General features: G+C 38.1%; 1 protein-coding gene across 13 annotated transcripts in view; it reads right to left on the reverse strand.

Annotated features, from left to right (window-relative positions):
- The window catches only part of CNTN4 (contactin 4), a 971,999-nt gene that overhangs the window by 557,028 nt on the left and 396,129 nt on the right, over positions 1-18,842 (reverse strand). The window contains exon 1 of one of the 13 annotated variants that reach the window (XM_070455650.1): positions 18,536-18,772. The exons of 11 other annotated variants lie outside the window; for them this stretch is intronic. The gene's annotated coding sequence lies outside the window, so the exon portion shown is untranslated. Of the gene's footprint in view, positions 1-18,200; positions 18,450-18,535; positions 18,773-18,842 lie in introns of those variants that run through there. One more of the 13 variants, XM_070455649.1, reaches the window with a different exon arrangement.

Raw genomic sequence — 18,842 nt, forward strand, 5'->3', positions numbered from 1 at the left:
CTGGAAAGTCCAAGGACAGAGGAGCTGGTGGGCCACAGCCCATGGGGTTGCAAAGAGTCAATCACGACTGAGCAACTCCCACACAGAGCAAGCCGCCACCGATGTAGCGTAATATGGATGACAAGCTGGTTTTTGCAGGTGGGCCTGACAGATGATAAGTGAAAACAGAAAACGGAAGCTTAAAAGTGCTTATACTGATTAGAAAGAGCACAAAAAAAGTCTGTATTCAAATAGAAGTTAAAACTGAAAACTTGGAGCTGGGGAAACAGCAGGAAGAGACACATTTCAAAGAAGAGGGAAAGCGAGGCTTCTTGCATGAGAAGGAGCTGTATAAGGAACTGGAGGCAGAATACAAAGGGGAAGACACAGGGTACAACTGTAAGGGAAGATATGCCGTCAGGAATTCTAGCAAAGCTCTTCTTTTGTGTTAAATTTCAAGAAGTAAAAGCATCTTTTGGGCAACCGGTTCTTAAGAAGATGCATCAATAAATTCTACTTTTGTAAATTTGACAGTTATTCCTATTTGGAAAAAAAAAAAAAGTATCAGAAAGAGCCATAGAGGATAGAAGAAAAACCCAAATCTTTTTTATTTATATAGACAAGGTATTTTACAGACAGGGCAAAGGGAGTTCACACTACTTGCAAAGATAGAATAAGGTCAAGTATGAATCCCTATGTCCTCTACACTGCTTTTCATTTCAGATACCTGAACCTTTATTTATACACTTGTCCACATGATGATCGACTCTGACTCCCATTAACTCTAAATGAGTTTCTAAAAGGAGACCAAAAAAAAAAAAAAACCACAAACAAAATAATTAAAACAAAATTTTTCCTCACTTCGTATCAGTTCCAAAGAGTCAAACTGCAGCTCTTTACAAACATTACCAAGGTAATAGGACAAGGAGAAAAAGGAGGCCAGTGTAACCAATTAAAACTTTAGAGAACATTTAGGAAAAAAATGTTGAAATGAGGCTGAGGCTCTCAGGTCAAGGCCCTCAGCTGTACAACAGTGTCAAGGGACTTATAATGACCACAAGAAATCCAGAGTTCACATCAGCAATGCTAAGATCTCTGTTCAACAGTTTCTTAGAAACAGCACCATACCCTAGTATACCCATGAGCTGCAAGCAACCTCATTCCAAAGAAATGCCACAGCTCTTAAGTCTTTCAAACTTCTGTTTTCTGAGAAAGAAATCAAGGTCCAGAAGAGTTAATGCCACATGACCTGAGTTACAAGGGAAGTCAACAGCGGAAAAGGCTTGTTACAGTGATGATACAAACTGATCATTAATTGCACCAACTGATCTTTGGTACTGCACTGACTTTAGAGATTCTGCCCTGTTAGTATCTTCAGCACCCTTCTAACATCCTAACTCCCACCTTTTTATCAGAGCAATATGGTCACTTTTTCTATCTATAGTCCTCCTCCCTGCTTATGAGTACATGCATGTTTATGCTGATAGTTATGAAGAAAAACTTCAGGAGGATATGAATTATCTCTATCAAAATAGAAAGGTATAATTGATAAGTATAATGCAGAAAGAATATGAACATTGTTATTATTTTAGTAAACTGAACACATATTGTTTCGTAATAAAAAATTATGCTGACTTCCACTTAGGTTTTGGAAAATCAAATTTATTAAAGAAAGAAACACACTTATGCTTGAATTCCTTTTGCTCCCAGTTACCTATGGATAGGGCATGAAGTTTTAAAATAAGTTGCTTTTATAAAACTGTATTTCCTCTCATAGTCAATTTCTACTTGGGACAACTTTGAACTTTAAGGAATAAAGATACTAGGAATGGCTTTGACTTTGATATAATGTTTCCAAGTATGAAAATTTTAGCCATATAAAGGATCTGTCCTTTAAACTTGCCAAAAGACCCAGGAGAAACTATTTGACATCTTATAGAAATACCAGCTTATTTTACTCCTCCAAACTCTAAGAATGATAAGAACTACTGGAACAGAGTATTCTCAGTCTGTTTAAGAGTGTGGTTTTTTTTTTTTTTTTTTTGCATTTTTATTTTTTTTTTTTTCCATTTATTTTTATTAGTTGGAGGCTAATTACTTTACCTCATTACAGTAGCTTTTTGTCATACATTGAAATGAATTAGCCATGGATTTACATGTATTCCCCATCCCGGTCCCCCCTCCCACCTCCCTCTCCACCCGATCCCTCTGGGTCTTCCCAGTGCACCAGGCCCGAGCACTTGTCTCATGCACCCAACCTGGGCTGGTGATCTGTTTCACCCTAGATAATATACATGTTTCAATGCTGTTCTCTTGAAACAGCCCACCCTCGCCTTCTCCCAGAGTCCACAAGTCTGTTCTATACATCTGAGTCTCTTTTTCTGTTTTGCATATAGGGTTATCATTACCATCTTTCTAAATTCCATATATATGTGTTAGTATACTGTAATGGTCTTTATCTTTCTGGCTTACTTCGCCCTGTGTAATGGGCTCCAGTTTCATCCATCTCATTAGAACTGATTCAAATGAATTCTTTTTAATGGCTGAGTAATATTCCATGGTGTATATGTACCACAGCTTCCTCATCCATTCGTCTGCTGATGGGCATCTGGGTTGCTTCCATGTCCTGGCTATTATAAACAGTGCTGCGATGAACATTGGGGTGCACGTGTCTCTTTCAGATCTGGTTTCCTTGGTGTGTATGCCCAGAAGTGGGGATAGAGAATGAAGAAGTTGGAGAGAAAGGAGAGTGTTGGGAGGGGAAAAGGGCGTGACTGGGTGAGAGTATAAATGAAAAATTCATTAAAATAAACAATGTATACTGCACAGTTTTGTCTTGTGCTGGCTCTGATTCTTAATTAATGTGCTTAATTTACTTGCAAGTTACATTATAAGAAACCTGTTTTAAGAGCACTACTTGGAGTAGCAAAACAACATCTGGTGTTGGGTGGGATATAATGTTAATTTGTATTTCCATATGACATTTACACATATTCTATCACTGCTAAAAATAGAACTGGATGATATCACTAAATCATTTCCTTTACTCAGTATATCTATAATACTCAACTTTAAATACATATTTTTCAATCCTTTTAAAAAGTAGATACTCTATGCTGATACTGTTCCAAGATTCAGTTCAGTTCAGTTCAGTTCAATCGCTCAGTCACGTCTGACTCTGTGACCCCATGGACTGCAGCATGCCAGGCCTTCCTGTCCATCTTAGTAATGAAACTTACTAAATGGAAAACCTTGACCTCCCCCAAATGAAAAGCAAATAAAAAAACATCAGTGACAAGAGTGGCAAAATACAAATCATTGTATATTTGTGCTTGCTGTTAAACAACATTAAATAAATAATGTACAATAAAGATATGTCAGTAACTTGTATTTAAAGTAAAATACTCATATGTTTGATTTTGGATCACATTGAATGAAGACACACATCCATGTCTTTTACAGACATATATAAATTTCAAAATGTCTTTGATTAAACATTTACTGAGAATGTTCAAGTTGCTAAATACTATTTAGTCAGTGTTTAGTTTTTTTGTTTTGTTTGTTTTTTGGTGCCATTTTTCATGATTCAGGTCAAGAAAGATAATTTTTGTGTCAGTAGAAGTATCTTATCTTTCTTTTTTCCTTTCAGAATGCTAACATGTTTATATCCTTCCTCTAACCTATTTTCAGTTGGAAAAAGCAAAAGCAGTCCCAGTGGAATACTTGCAAAACATCAAATACACAGGAGTAGTAATCAAATGCAATCCAAACAGTCTTCCAAGGTGCACACTGCATGAACAACATCACTCTCCCCAGTGCATTCATTCAGCCTCCCTTCAAAAAGGTGTTCTGACACTGCTCGCCATATTCAATAACAGACAGTAGAGATCTATTTCACATGGGCGTGCTTTACAGTCTTGACTGGAGCTTCCTGGGATGAGAAAGTACAAACTTGACACCCCGTTTGCATCTACAGCTTTTGGATTTTACAGACTGGTAGACAAAACCCACCCACAATTTTCTTCATTGCAATACAAATATCTTAAGTCTCCAAAAGGCTTATCTGGGATTCAGTAAGATTTTTGTCCCCTGATATACTAACTAAACTTGTTTGTAAATATCTCATACCCAAATTGCATGTGTTTTGCTCTTAATAAGTGGAAAGGACACACTCTTTGTTTCACTTTTTACAGACAATTTAACTTCTTGTCCTATAGTCAAATCCTTCACCACTGGATGGTGCACCATTATTCAGTGTGGAGAAAGACTGAAGGTTTAGGAGATACTTATATTTTGGAGAGTAAAAAATTGAAGATGTACTTTAATGAGTAAAATGATTCATTAAGAAACATTTTTACTATGTGGCTTTTTTTTTAACCTTAAAACTTTTTTCACCTTAAAATTTTTTTACCTTAAAAATTCACTATATTTCAGATTTGATGAAGCTTAAACACATTAGTTAAAAACCTTCTGTTTGAACCCCAAAATGACACTTTGATGGATAAATAAGATATGGTATATCTACACAATGGAATATTATTGGATAATAAAAAGAATGAAGTGCTGACATTTGGTAAAACATGGATAAATCTTTAAATCATGATGCAAAGTGAAAGAAGTAAAAGAAGTTGGTCACCAAATATTTACATACTGTGTAATTCCTTACATATGAAATATCTAGGATAAGCAAATCCATAAAGACAGAAAGTAGATAAAGTATTTTCCAAGGGCTTGGAGAGGGTTTAGGAGAAATGAGGCATGACTGCTAATAGGTATGGAGTTTCTTTATGGAATGATGAATATACAGTTGACCCTTAAGCAAGATGGGTTTGAACTGTGTGGGTCCACTTATACTTGGATTTTTTTCAATGGTAATACTACAACACTATACCACATGTTGCTGGTTGAACACACGGATATCCATTCTTGTATGCAAAGAACCAACTACAAATTATAGGTAAATTTTGACCTGCAGGACAGTTAGCATCCCAACCCTCACATTGTTCATGGGTCAATTGTGTTCTAATATAGATTCTGGTAATCACTGAACAACTCTTTGAATATACAGGAAACACTGAATTATATTTCTAAAATGTGTTAATTATATGGATTATGATCTAATAACTTAGTAAAGCTCTTTAATAAATATCTGGCTAAGAATTTATCCTTTCTTAAGTTTTACAATCTTTCCAACAAAGCCATACACTCACAGGGTTTTTTTTTTAATTTATAAAACAAGAATAGTTTTGATGAAAACTGAAAAGGCAGTTATTCACATTGATATCTATGCACTCAGATGACTACCTAAATATCCACCTACTTCCTGAAAATTCTGGGTAAAATAAGGCTTAGAAGACCTACACTGGCCATGATATTTGCACCTCTTGGAAACAATCCCCATGCTGTTATTTACTCTGTTGCCTTCCTGATCTGAAAACCTCTTCATATGACTCTAGATTTTATTACAGGGGTAACCTTCTGTAAGTTCAAAGCCAAGGTCATGTCCCTTCAGCTCAAATCCAGTCCTGAGGCATAAATCTTTCAGAAAAGATCCTTCCACACTTGCATCACAAACACTCTGACACATGTCACAGTGAAACAACTTTCATTATGTTGCAGCAATGAACGTCCCTTCATTTGACGGACTCTGAAAAATTGTTCTATCTTTCCCCATTCCCATGACAGCTGTCACCATGTCACAAATGGAGAATAGTTTAAAAAAGAAAGGCCTCTCGCTTTCCCAACAGTTGTCACCACTAGCAGCAACATAATATACAATGTTACCAAGGGGAAATAAACACTGTATAAGGATCTAGAGAATGCCTATATTGGAAAAGCCCACATTCTACTTTCTTAAATTGTAGGATTAAAGAGAAACAAAGAATAGTACCATTTATAATAGCTCAGAATATTCCATGTGGAGTCTATCTGTACTGTCTCCAGTATATATCTCAACTCCTATGATTCTGGAGAGAGTATCTATCCTAGCTGAAACATTCAAAATATTCCACTTCACATGTCTTTAAATAACTAACCACAAGACTCGAGTGTCAGGGAAAGATGTACCAGATCAATCTAGGACAGAAGGAAAAGATATAGGGTGTAAAGCAGTGTAACATAAAATGAGGCAAAAGCTTTTAACTCAACAGGCTGATAGACTTGTTGATCTAACACACTTTCTTTTCTTATTTCAAGTAATAATACAGTGAGAAAAAGATGCCCAAGAAAGAATACCTTACATATAAAATTCAGTGTGGAGAGAAGGAGTTCAAACTGGCCTTTACTGTTTTTACTCAATGCAATGCAGACCTCCCTCCCACAACAGCAAAGACATTAGCCGGGAACTATCTATAAATCCAGAATTTCAAGTCTCACTCCAGTCCTGCTAAATCAGAATCTGCATTTTCACACAATGTTTGATAAGCATTGTTCATATCACTTTTCCACTAGAGTCACTGTCCAATGTTTGGACTCTCAGGCTACTGCAATAATTTGTTTCTCATTAGTAACAGCTATTAAGTAATACTAATGTGAGAAAAGAAATACAATGTAATACAATACATACCATATTGTTAAATTAATTCAAAACATCAGATTTGTCATGTGATCACCATACTAAAGCCTCAATATTGATGGAAGGTTAAGAGGTATTCAAAGGAACGGATAATTAAGACTAAATCATTTGTTAGTCTCTGTGAAAATGAAACAAGCTTGTTAAAACTGAGTATAGAACTTCATGACATCAGTTTGATGCTGAGGCAAATTGAGGCTGATACATATGCAAATATCTTCACCTTGGAAGGTGGTATTTCTAGATGATGAAAAGGAAGGGCAGGTAATGTAATTCACTTTGAACTGGCCAGTGATGGATTTCATGTTTATAATAACTGCTTAGGCAGGCCACATGCATACCCAATTCTATTATGTCAGCACAGGATTTACCTGCCTGTTAACGGTGAAATACACCCTTGAGTGCTCTGTGTTTAATTAAGGAAGCAGAGTTGGAAAACCATTGAGCCTGTAGGTTCTAAACACTAACGGGCACCCTTCTTCTCACTTCCTAGGGTCACACAGGTCAGGACCACTCTATCAAAGCTCAAAGCCAACTTTCTAGGTGACTTAAGCACCAGGACTTCTGTGCCTCTGAAAAAAAATGACATTGGATGCCAATACAATTAATCACTTCAGAGTACTCAGCCCTCAGAGTTAAAGACAAAGCTGTCACCTACTCAGGAAACCCCTCTAACTGGCTACTTCAAAACTTAGGTAAGCTCCCAGATTACCAAAGGGAAGTTATAAGGGAGAGAAAAGTCAATAGCCTTGGGGAAAGAACTGACAAGGCAGTCAGGCACTACACATTCTGGTACGTATTTTCATTTTACGCACTGAAATGGAATAGTGCACTAAGAGCCCTTGTTCACTTAGCTGGTATAATATTTACTTCCAAATTGTTATCTTTAATACTAACAGCACTTTGCAGTTATAAAAACATCTTGATCCAAAAAGCTCAAAATGTTTCCCTACATATCAATTCAACTCTGCTTAAGACCATATGTCAGGGAGGGATGGCTGTACCAAGGGTATAAATATGATTAAAACAGGTTTCAAAACTAGTCAATTTGATCAACTCCATTGTTTAAGACTGGTGGAAAGGAAAACACCTAAGAAATGAGTTGGGCTGACAGAAGTCCAGCTCTCCTCACAGAAGTGAAAAGAGGTGGAGGCTTGCCTTTGGTAATTAGGTGGCCTAATTACAAAAAGCTACTCTCAAACAAGAAGTCTGCTTCAGTGATTCAGCTATTTGAGGCCAACATAATTTCGAGTTCACAAAAACATCTGGGAAATTATTGTTCCTTTATTTCATATGGCATGCATAGGAACAATTCAAAAACCACAGAAGTATTATTAGCTGGAGAAATGAGCCAACAGAGCAAAAGGAGGCAGTGAAGATTCCAGAAAAGCCACCAAGGTCCCCAGCACAGCCTATGGAACCTATGATGCCCCCTTCTTCACAGATGTTGCCCAATAAGAATGGGCATTATCTAGTAAGAACAGAGATTTTCTGCGTGTTTTATTCATCATCATATCCCTACACCCTACAACAGCATGAGGTAAATAGTAGATGTTTAATAAATAATTTTAAAATGAATAAATGAACACAGGCTGGCAATCCTGAAGATGAGCCCACCTGCTGATTCTGTCAGCTGCACGGCATGCAAGAAAAATGTGAATGCCTAAACATCAAAGCCCTGTGTTCCTTTATCAGATACAACTTGTAAAACGTCTGCTGTAAGACTAAATAGCATATAGGCTATGTCCTTGAGGTTAAAAACAACTGGAAATTAGGCCATCTTTTCTGATGTGATATGACACGCCTAATCTCACGTGACGCAGACATGAGAGAAGCATCTGCAGGTGTTCTCTACCTGCCTGACTAGATACATCCTCTGTGACTGTCTAAGGAAAGTTAAATTTTTAAAAAAAGAAATAATCAACGCATCCCTTTCAATAGTTGTATAAATCATACTTAGCAAATTTACTGTCAAGTTTAAATGCAAAGGTTACATGTTAGTAAAACCCGTAACTACAATGTTAGTCCATAAAACTGAAGAGCTCAGATACGTGTGTGTGCTGGTTGCTCAGTTGAATCCAACTCTTTGTGACCCCATGTTCCACAGCCCACCAGCCTCCTCTGACCATGGGATTCTCCAGGCAAGAATACTGGAGTGGGATGCCATGCCCCTCTCCAGGGGATCTTCCCGACCCAGAGGTTAAGCCCAGTACTTCTGAACTGCGGGCAGATTCTTTGTCATCTGAGCCACCTGGGAAGCCCTAGCAGACATTTATTTATCGAATTCTGTGTGACTAATAACATCATAGTTGCATCTGTAAAACAAAGAGTTTTTAAATATAACCCCTACAAAACAATTTGGAGACATATTAGGATCTCAACAATCTTTGTAGGAATCTAGATGTGCTTTGTTATAGTCTCCCCTTAAGCTCCTGGCTACCAGTGTATACAACAGATTATTTGTGCATGTTTCACTTTTAGGTACAAATATGCCAACTCACTGTGGAAAACCCATGTTTTCTCTCCTAGCTGTGAGAGGTCCTTCAAATAACACACTTGAGGATGTAAAGAATTCAGTCCCTGGGTCAGGAAGATCCCCAGAGGAGGAAATTTGAATGCAGAGTTCCAAAGAATAGCAAGGAGAGATAAGAAAGCCTTCCTCAGGGATCAATGCAAAGAAATAGAGGAAAACAATAAAATAGGAAAGACTAGAGATCCCTTCAAGAAAATCAGACGCCAAGGGAACATTTCATGCAAATGAAATGGGCACAATAAAGGACAGAAATGGTATGGATCGTACAGAAGCAGAAGATATTAAGAAGTGGCAAGAATACACAGAAGAACTATACAAAAAAGATCTTCATCACCCAGATAATCAAGATGGTGTGATCACTCACCTAGAGCCAGACATCCTGGAATGCGAAATCAAGCGGGCCTTAGGAAGCATCACTATGAACAAACCTAGTGGAGGTGATGGAATTCCAGTTGAGCTATTTCAAATCCTAAAAATGATGCTGTGAAAGTGCTGCACTCAATATGCCAGCAAATTTGGAAAACTCAGCAGTGGCCACAGGACTAGAAAAGGTCAATTTTCATTCCAATCCCTAAGAAAGGCAATGCCAAAGAATGCTCAAACTACCGCACAGTTGCACCCATCTCACACACTAGCAAACTAATGCTCAAAATTCTACAAGTGAGGCTTCAACAGTACATGAACCATGAAATTCCAGATATTCAACCTGAATTTAGAAAAGGCACAGGAACCAGAGATCAAATTGCCAACATCCGCTGGATCATCAAAAAAGTGAGAGAGCTCCAAAAAAATATCTACTTCTGCTTTACTGACTATGCCAAAGTCTTTGACTGTGTGGATCACAACAAACTGTGGGAAATTCTTCAAGATATGGGAGTATCAGACCACCTGATCTGCCTCCTGAGAAATCTGTATGCAAGTCAAGAAGCAACAGTTAGACCTGGACATGGAACAACAGACTGGTTCCAAATCAGGAAAGGAGTAAGTCAAGGCTGTGTATTGTCACCGTGCTTATTTAACTTACATGAAGAATACATCATGAAAAATGCTGGACTGGATGAAGCACAGGCTGGAATCAAGACTGCCAGGAGAAATAGCAATAACCTCAGATATGCAGATGACAACACCCTCTTATGGCAGAAAGCGAAGAAGAACTAAAGAGCCTCTTGATGAAAGTGAAAGAGGAGAGTGAAAAAGTTGGCTTAAAAGTCAGCATTCAGAAAACTTAAGATCATGGCATCTGGTCCCATCACTTCATGGCAAATAGGTCGGGAAAGAATGGAAACAGTGGCTGACTTTATTTTTCGGGGCTCCAAAATCACTGCAGATGGTGACTGCAAAAGACGCTTGCTCCTTGGAAAGAAAGTTATGACCAACCTAGACAGCATATTAAAAAGCAGAGCCATTAGTTTGCCAACAACGGTCCATCTAGTCAAAGCTTTCGTTTATCCAGTAGTCATGTATGGATGTAAGAGTTGGACTATAAAGAAAGGGCCAAAGAATTGATGCTTTGGAACTGCGGTGTTGGAGAAGACTCTTGAGAGTCCCTTGGATTGCAAGGAGATCAAACCAGTCCATTCTAAAGGAAATCAGTCCTGAATATTCATTGGAAAGACTTATGCTGAAGCTGAAACTCCAATACTTTGGCCACCTGATGCAAAGAACTGACTCATTGGAAAAGATTCTGATGAGGGGGAAGATTAAAGGCAGGATGAGAGGATGAGAAGGTTGAAGGGCATCACCAACTCATTGAGTTTGAGTAAGCTCTGGGAGTTGGTGATGGTAGTGAAGCCTGGCATGCTGCAGTCCATGGAGTTGCAAAGAGTAGGACACAACTGAGCCACTGAACTGAACTGATGTATTTGACATCCATCTCTAGCTTTGAAACAGTGAATAAATAGAGATTTAATATTTGTGACATGTGGCAACACTACTTACTATCAATTATGTGGATTCTCTATTTTGGGACATCTGGTCTACCTCACTCACTTATGTTTTCAGGCTGGTATCTACAGACCTTTCTGTTGGGTTTTCAGGCTCTCAGTAGTATTCTAGTATTGTGGTATGAGCACAGAATCTAGAGAGCAATTCAAGAGTGACTCTCTCACCAGAGAAAGAGCACCACGGAGTTCTGGAAATTCCATTCTCAATTCCAAATCACACTACTTACAATTTTCAATAAGCCTCTAGCCCTAGTGGAGGAAAGTCAGATGAGACAATATATAGATAATTTCCCAACTTAATATTCCCTTATTTCATGTGACTGTCCATTTACTAGGGTGGCCATCCTTGAAATCACAGGAAATAACCTATGACAGGGTCACCTGCATGTCTCCACGACAAATTCCGCTCTAACTGTTAATCAAAAATATTTTTTAGAAAAGCAGTTTATCACTGTAGTTTTGTCCTAAGCAGTTATATCTCTAAAATAATGTATTTTACTTACTACTTAATTTTTTTTCCTTTAACAAATCATCAGAGGTATCTATCTGCACCCTAAAAGTTATCAAACATTCCATTAGTGGTACTTGCTTCACACTCTAGGAAAAATTCCCTTGTGGAGCAAAAATTTTCTAAAATAGGTATTTTAAAGGAATTACCAGAGCTTTATCCAGACTTTCAAACAGGTTACTAGCTGTCTTTCATATAATTTTGATATCAAAAAACATCAAATACAAACTCAAGAATGTTTTCCAAGGGAAATATTTTAGTCCACCACTTTACATGAATATCTTGAATATTATTCACATGTTATGGAAACAATTTCATAAAAATGCCACTGTAACCAATCTATCATTCAGTCATGAGCACTGCTGAACATAAAAGATTTGCAAATATTTAGCTTCAATATATATAATATATACATGTACACACACAGGCATATTCATACACATCGCTTAGCTGAGAAACTGTTTTTCTCCTATTAATTTACGTAAGATGTTAAAAGTCACCTTTAAATCTCTCACATCTCTTAGATGTATTTGCATGTCACAAAAAAGGTACTTTCAATAAGAAATATAATATTACAAGGGAGGTTAACAACAGCAATCAACTGAATACCTTGGTGGATTCCTGAAGGTAAAGCTGAGGGGGAACACCAGGGAAGGATTATGTCAGTCTAAATGTGCTATTTTTTATTTGCCCTCAGCACATATCAGACAGTTGGATGGGAGGAAGAGTAATAGACCTTAAATTACCTGATTCACAGTTAACACACACATCATAAAGATGCCAGAGACCATGTGTAAATACATGATTTATTCTCTTCAGGGAGATGGTGCTTGTTCCCCACCCTGGGGTCGAGCATCATGACTGTGTATAAGCAGCTCTACCAACCTGAAAGGTGCACGAATGCACTGAATTCTAAGCACCTTGGAGGCAAAGTTCTTGCAAGTGACCATGTATAATTACTGACGTAACTCGTTTAGAAGCTCCTGTCCTACAGACAAGGGCATTCATCTGACTGTTCCAGAGACCTAAACATACTGCTCTGGATATGATGCTTCATAGAGAAAATGTGAAGTGAAATGATTTCTAGAAGTCCTTCCATCAATTCAGTTCAGTCTCTCAGTCGTGTCCAACTCCTTGCGACCCCATGGACTGCAGCACGCCAGGCCTCCCTGTCCATCACCAACTCCCAGAGCTTACTCAGACTCATGTCCATCGAGTCGGTGACGCCATCCAACCATCTCATCCTCTGTTGTCCCCTTCTCCTTCTGCCTTCAATCTCCGTGCATCATATCCCACAATAAGAACTTTAAATTTACTTCTCAGGAATGGAAGTGATTTAATAAAATAAAAATCCTGAGACCCTCATAGTTGCCTCTCCTGGGACTCTCTGGAGTAATATAGATAAATGGTATGCGGATGTGGGTTGGGGGACCAGAAACTCAAAAATTAATAGAAGTATGAAGACAATCCACTAGTAGCCTTTATGGACAGTTACACAATTTTTATGAACACCCGTCTACCAAAACCTACTACAGGAAACATGATACACATATATGCTATTCCAGAAGTCCTCACTAAATAAGACAATCCACCACTGATGAGAAGATACACACTTCATTTAAGAAAATTACATTTTTATAATTCGTTTGAGCAGTGAAGAGCCAAAGGCATTCCTTTTTATCTGTATCTCCTCCTTTATTTAAATTCTTCATTGTTTTCACAGTCCCTAAGCAATACCTGTGACAATTATTGGAATTAGTTATAGGGCCCTGGACAATTGGTATTTTTCATTCACTCATACAGTTTCCCTTTTGTAGCATGAAGCTGTACCACTTTCAACCACAATACCTTTGTTCCTCTACTTACTTGTCTACTTTTATTTTTTTTCAGGGCACTCAAATTTCTATCCTTTGATATAGAGTTTCCTTCTGGCGAACCTTAAATCTGCCTCCTCGAGTCCCTTTTGCCAATTGCCTGGCATAGTCCTCTTCTCTAAAATCTGTCATAACCTCAGAATCTGTAGCTCTGCATTTTATATCTAACCATAGAAATACTTTATTCCCGTGCAGCTCCTTCTGATGAGCTCCTTTCCGTATTAAATCATCCTGGTCCTTCCTTGAAACAACTGAGAAATTTCATGCTAATATGCAGAAGGACTCTCATTTCTGTACTGAGATACAGACAAATATGGGAAACCATGAAAAAAACATTCCGCCACGTCTGAGACTGATTTACAGCTTTACCTTTTTAACTACACTACATAAAACAGTCTGATAAACTACTAGAGCTATTACTAAGTGATATTGAATTGAACATCTCAAGTCATCAGATCCACTGGTTTAAAACCCAAAGCGGTGTCCCCGAAGTTGCCTGGTAACTTTATAATCAGGGGTTTCAGAGCCACAAATTATCAGACATATTTGTCACCATAATAGTTTTTGCATAGAAATAGTACTGAAGTACAGAATCATTTTGGTCATGGAAGGATGCAACTATAAAACTGAGGAATTATTCCACATTACTGATTCTACTGACTATAGGGCCTGCTGCTTAAAAAGTCAGGATATCTATCCAATTTTATGAGATTTAGAAAATTAATTTCATATTCTGCATGGATCACATCAAATACAGTCTACAAGTTCAATAAGGAATAATATTAATATTCAAAGTAAGCCACATAGACAGATTTCCTAAAAGTTAACATTCCAAGTTGCATTTAAAAGCTGTCATTAACACTGCCCTGCTCAGACATAAGCAGTAAAGCCCATCTAGGCTATTAATGTCATCAAACGGACACTTATCATCCATCTCAGAGTATACACACTGGATGCTAAAAATATATATAAATGCTGACAACTGTTAAGTAGAATATTAGCCTCCAATTATTTTGTGCCATTCCAGCTTATAAGTCAATGTGCATTCTTATTTCACTTAAAAGTGATAGAAACAAAAAGCACTACCATTCTTGTATTATAAATATCAATTCTGAAATTAATTTTGTTTCTTCCAGCACATGTAGTGAAGATACTTAAAACACAATTCACTAACAATTTGGTTTGAGTACATCGAGCAGTCCCAGAGTCATTAGTAGTGGGTGCAATAAATTCATCATTTGTCAGTTTTAACTTAGAGTCTTATCTAGTAATGAACAGTCTAAGATTACGATAAACATAGAATGAATAAAATTTTTCCATGCTGTTTTTTTCTTTTAACTCTCTTGGGTGTCACAAAGTTGCTTGCATGATGATGCTGTCAAGTATATATTTCTTAATAAAATCATTTCTGGTTTTCATTTCCTGCACTATTTAACAAGACTATCATTTCCCACGGAAAAAGAAAATCCTTGGGTGAACTTCTTCTCCTTCTTAAAAGTCAAGTTCTTTAATATCCTCCAAACCTGAAGCTGATTCTCTGTTGTGACATTTTGTTTTTATTTTTAAATTAAATGTTGTCAGCTAAATACATCAGGATGAATCCTGCTTAGTTAACTTCAATTTAGAAAGTAAGATAAACTATTCTCTCACTTTAAAAATTAACAAGGACAATCTACACACACATATATGAATACCCAAAACTTTCACTTTGCTTTCTCCACACATATGCCTAGGACTAAATAAACACAACATACAACAGAGAACTGTATCAGTGTATCATTTATATCTAAATGACTTCTCATAAGAAAAGGTGACAGACAAACAGGTTATACAAAAAACAGACAACCCTAACTGTTTCTATCTGACTTTAGAATAACTCACTAATGAAAAAATGGAGGGAGGCAGGGAAAAAGGGAAGCAGGGAAAAAGGGAACCAGGGATAGGGCAGAAAGAGAGATAGTAAAAAGAAGGAAGGAAGGAAGGAAGGAAGGGAAGAAAGAAGGAAGGGAGGGAGGGAAGAACAAAAGAAGAAAGGAAGCGGAAAGGGAGAAAAGGAAGAAGAAAAAAAGGATCCAACTTGTTTTGGATGACAATTATATTGCATTTTGCCCAGTCCTGAAGCAATCTGAACAGCTATCAGGAGTCAGGAAGAGGCTAGGATGAGATGTCATGAGATCACAGATTTTTCTCATCTAGAAAGTATCTAAAAAATCAGACCACTTTACAGGGGATACTGAGTCACAGAGAGGTGAAGCGGCTGGTTAGAGTTTGCACAGCAACTTAAAAAGGGGTCACAGAAGCTTCCGCTGGCCCAGGTGATACCCTAAAGAGCGGACACTCTGATAATGCAGATTTGAGGGTTAACATTTAAAATCCAAAACCCCAAATCCTAAAACCAAAAGCTTTAGGTTTTTAAATTCATAGTTTTTCCATTCACCATATTCACTTTTGAAGGTCTGGGGGAAAAGTTTATAGAACTTCCTGCCCCAATTCACATTTCTGGGCACAATCCATCAAGCAGGGCTGGGTTGCAGATTGTGTGCAAAAGGACCTACTGACAAACGCTACTGAGGATGCTGTGTGCTAAGTCCAGCAGCTTCAGGACAGACCTGACAGTGAGCCAAGGGCCCCAGGCACAGATGCCAGGGGGCTTCTCTCCCGGATGCTGTGACCCTTCCCACAGGCTTCTTGACTTTGTTCAACCCCAGCACCTTCTGGAGGCTGAGGGAGCACTGAACTGGGAGCGGCACAGAAACCGTCTACAGGGCTTACTGGCTGGATCTGGATGCATGCTTGCAACACATAGAGACAGATGTTATTTTTACCTACAAAATGCAAGACATTTATCTTTTATAGCACTTAAAGTTTATATTGAAGGCCAATCAAATCACCATGACTTTAGAAGTTCCTTTTACAAGGTATATGTAACACCCATCTGGTCTTCCCATCTGTCAAATGACCAGACCCTCAACTAACCCCTGAAACATCCAATCACCTTTTCTACAGATTAAGCACAACTTGGGGGTGTCTCAATTTTTAGTAAATAGTAAAAAATATTTCTAAAGTATTAGGAGCACGCTGTAGATCTAGCAAATGTCTCTTGGCTCTTTGAAGGGACCAGCCTCCAAAAAAAAATTAACATCACACGAGTTGAAATTTCTAAATTTTTGAACAGAAAAAAAGTAGTCAAACTTCACTACTTCAGAAAAGTACTTCCCTACCAAGGGTAAAAGTTCCATACATATGTATGTACATACATACGTCTTAATATGTATGTATACACACACACACACGACACATGCTCACACACACACACATACACATGTAAGAATTCAAGAGTCACACATACAAAACCAAAATTCAAAGGAAAACATGTTCTAAATGATTTAGGCTAAACAAGCAACTGTGCAAAAATCACTGGACCTTAACTACCTCTATTTCTGTGCCTTTCATCATTTTAAATAAGTACATACCTTCAAAAGATCATGTACTTGCACCAGTTAGAGTAACACAAACTATTATTAAAAATATAGCTGAGACTTCCTCAGCAACCATCACTTGCAGAAGTCATCAGTTCAGTGTGGGAAGAAAGCATGAGGCTGATCTTTTGGTTAGCAGAAATATAACCATCAAATTCAACGGCCTTTATTTCAGATTTCCGTATTTCAGACCCTTCTCAGAGGACAGACTTCTCCTTGAGCACAACCCTGGGACTGCTGGCTACCCAGAGGCACCAAGGCTTTGCTCCTCCAGCTTCATCTTGCCAGATGGTAAGTATTCAGTACTGGTTTGTTACCTTTTCCTCTCCAAACCTCAGGCTCTGAAAATGCCTGCGCTCACGTACACAACCAGATAGTTTGAGTCTTCTCTCCCCTTGCATCATGCCCCTCAACCAAATCTAATGAGAACATCCTCTGTCCTCACCAGTGAGACACTTTCATACTTCACAGCCTGTGGTTTCTCTCTACTTTAAGACTTACTGACTATACAGAAAAAGTGTGTTTGCGCTCCGGAAACTGCGGGAACCTCTGGCTGCGTGGACTCAAGCTCAATGAGGGCATTTCAACTCCCCTTTGCAGGTAGGAATGATTTGAAGTTCACTTTGGTCCACCTCAGCTCTGACAATTGGTGTGGTTAAAGCCTCTTATATTCAAATTCTATTCTTAAATCAGCTCGACTGTTCTACCTTCAACCCAGGAAAAAGAATGTGGTTTATATTTAGGTTAGGGGAAATCCAGATAAGAAATCCATATATCCTTTTCCATAGTGATAACAATCTTTAATTTAACTAAGCCATTGATCATCTGAAAGACATCATGCAAATATTATTAACAATATTAATTTCTAATATCATTTTTATGATCAATTCAATCTTGCAGTACTAATCTGATAGACTGCATTTGGAGACATATGAAGGATAAATAAACCTGGAGCTGAACTGGTATTTTTTGCTTTTTAAAATTCACGTCTCTTCATTAAAAGTAGTGTATTCAGAAGCAAAAATGGGCTAGACAGACTTATTTTTAAATACCTTCCTTTAGAATGAAAAACGGAGATACGAAGCTCATATTTGCAAATATTCCTACTCATCACTCCCATCTCTGGCAAAGTTTCTAAAAAGCATGCAACTGAAAAACAAGAGAAACTTTCCTGTTTCTGCATTTCTTAGTGGCAGCAGAGAGCCAGAAAATAAACTATCTCACATAAATTCTGGAAATACAGACACATGCTTCTTTTACACAGACACCCAAGCAAGATGATCTCTTTACATGTAGACAAGAATTCTACTTACATTTTTCTCACAATGGCCAGAGATACAGAAGAAGATAAATATATGCTCGAAGCATCCTGAGCACCACAGAAAATACACCCATGCTTCCTAATTCCAAACAAAGCCAATAATTTTTAACTTCTATGAAAGCATTCTGAAAGGTCTCTTATTTCCTCGTATGAATCAATTACAAAAGAGATCTGACAGAAACAGAAAGCTCTAAACAGATTACACTCTGCCTCACCAGCTTGATTCAACAAAGAGCGATGGAACAGAAAATCAAATGCAGCTTGCAAATTCACATTCACATGGAGCTGTAGGGAGGAAGGGGAGGGGGGGAAACCCTTGGTACTTACAGACTGCAAAGTGAAATGTCCCAGTTTCGCTTTACACGTTACAGCAAATCAAACAGAGATTTCAGCTCTCAGCAAGTCCCTGCTTCCCCTACACTGATCATCCACGCAGAACAGGGCCTTATGGATTGCTTAGGCAGCTGGGAGATAATGGGACCATATTCTCAGCTGGGACTAGAGATGCTGAACCGCTCTCCGCTGTGCGCTGCATGGCTCTCGGCCAGCATTAATCAGGGAGGACCCAGCTTCGTGGCTGTGTTCCCCAAAGGATCGACATAATTAGCGCATGAATCAAAGACGCACACTGGGA

The sequence above is a fragment of the Odocoileus virginianus genome, chromosome 26 (genome assembly GCF_023699985.2).
Source record: "Odocoileus virginianus isolate 20LAN1187 ecotype Illinois chromosome 26, Ovbor_1.2, whole genome shotgun sequence".
Taxonomy (NCBI): domain Eukaryota; kingdom Metazoa; phylum Chordata; class Mammalia; order Artiodactyla; family Cervidae; genus Odocoileus; species Odocoileus virginianus.